Genomic DNA, 1833 nt, shown 5'->3' with positions numbered 1-1833 from the left:
CATTCCTTCCTCCTCCTCTTTCTCTTCCTCCCTTTCTCTGTCTCTCTCCTTCTCTCTCTCCCTCTCGCTCTTCTTCTCCTTCTCCCTCTTCTCCTCCTCCTCTTTCTTCCTCTCCCTCTTCTTCTTTCTCCTCCTCTTCTTGCTGCTCCTCCTTTTTTATTCTTTTTGTGTTAAAATTGGAAATTTTCACACCCAATATTTTGTATTTTTTTTTTGCCAATCTTGGAGCTGAGTATTTTGTTTCAGTCAATTAGGTGTGGATGCCTGGAAACTGTCAGTAAGTGACTTTGAATATGGTATCTAACATTGTCTGACAGTTCTCACTAAGAGTGATCTGATATTCATTTTTGACTTATGTTCTATGATCTTTAATAAAGTCTTTGGCAGTCTGCACATTATCAGTAACATTTATTGAATGCTATACATTTTTGTGCTTAACCAGCTGAAAACTGCTATCTTCATAGTAATGGATTTGAATCTTTAACATTCTAACCTCCTATGTGTGATAACTTTCCACTCAATCCCTAACAACCATGCCAGAAGTTTTTAAGGCTAAAATTGGTGGCTCTCAAGTCAGCCAATGACAGTCTTCTGTCCATCTATAATTTTAGCATAAAGAGTAAGAAGCTATTGGAATAATGATCTTTCATATGGGGTACTTAATGCATTGTTACAAGTTCCCTCTATGTCTTCAGAACTCCACCTATGTCCTCAGGTTGGGGGAGTCTCTTGCTTCTTTCCATACGTAATCAAACTTAAATGAAATTTTATCTCTTGGATCTAAAAATTTGCCTTTATCTAGGTCATCATATTCTGTCATCAAAACCTGACCATTCTTTTATCTTCACTGGAGTTAACCGATTCATATTATACTGGGTAAATGCACATTAAACAATTCATTAAATTCTCTTGGGGAGCATGATTGATAAACTTGGCAGCTATCCATACCTTCTCTTCATCAGAAATTAATCCTGGAATTTGATTGTCTTGGTCTGCTTTCCATAATTCTTCTTCTGAGTAACATTTGTTCATACTCTTTAATCTCTTCTATAATGAGGAATTATATTGGTCTTATATATGTCTATTAGTTATCTATGTATCTTGGATATCAAACTCTTTTTGGAGAGATCTGATACAAAGATTTTTTTTTTTCTGATTCAACTTCTTCCCATCTTATTTGAGATTCCTCAATTATGTTTGTGCAGATTTTCAATTTTATGTAATTAAAACAATTTTTAAAAATCTTTGGAAGCTGCTTTCTCTCCTTTGTTTGCTTATGACTACATCTACCCAAAGTTCTCTAAGTTATTTGATGTATTTCTTAATTTTTTATGATATGGTCTTTAATATTCAGGTCATGAATTCATTTTGAATTTATTGTGGAGTCTGGCTTGAAATGTTAATATAAGCCTAATTTCTCCCCAATTGTTTTCCAGTTTTCCCAATAATTCTTAATTACGGAGTTCTTTTCTTTTCTTTTTTGCAGAGGCAATTGGGGTTAAGTGACTTGCCTTGGGTCACACAGCTAGGAAGTGTTAAGTGTCTGAGGTCTGATTTGAACTCAGGTCCTCCTGACTTCAGGGCTGGTGCTCTATCCTGCTCCTATGGAGTTCTTTCCTAAGTTATTTATGGAATTTACTGAACACTGAGTTATTGGGTTCAATTAATTTTTTCTGATTCATCCTTGTTGAGTTTGTCCCACTGATGTACTCTATTTTTTTTTTTAAACAAAATCAAATGCTTTTGATGATTAGTGTATGATGATGTACTCTGAGGTCCGGGAGTGCTATTGTTCCTTCATTCCTACCTTGTGTTTATTATTTACCTTGATGT

General features: G+C 34.9%; 1 pseudogene; it reads right to left on the bottom strand.

The window, feature by feature from the left end:
* Positions 1-274: 274 nt before the first annotated feature.
* Positions 275-1032, bottom strand: LOC127541377 (F-actin-capping protein subunit alpha-1-like; annotated as a pseudogene).
* Between the last annotated feature and the right edge of the window lie 801 nt (positions 1033-1833).

Source organism: Antechinus flavipes, chromosome 6, assembly GCF_016432865.1.
Source record: "Antechinus flavipes isolate AdamAnt ecotype Samford, QLD, Australia chromosome 6, AdamAnt_v2, whole genome shotgun sequence".
Classification (NCBI taxonomy): domain Eukaryota; kingdom Metazoa; phylum Chordata; class Mammalia; order Dasyuromorphia; family Dasyuridae; genus Antechinus; species Antechinus flavipes.
The sequence above is the reverse complement of the archived record's forward strand: the minus strand, read 5'-3'. Positions and strand labels throughout refer to the sequence as shown.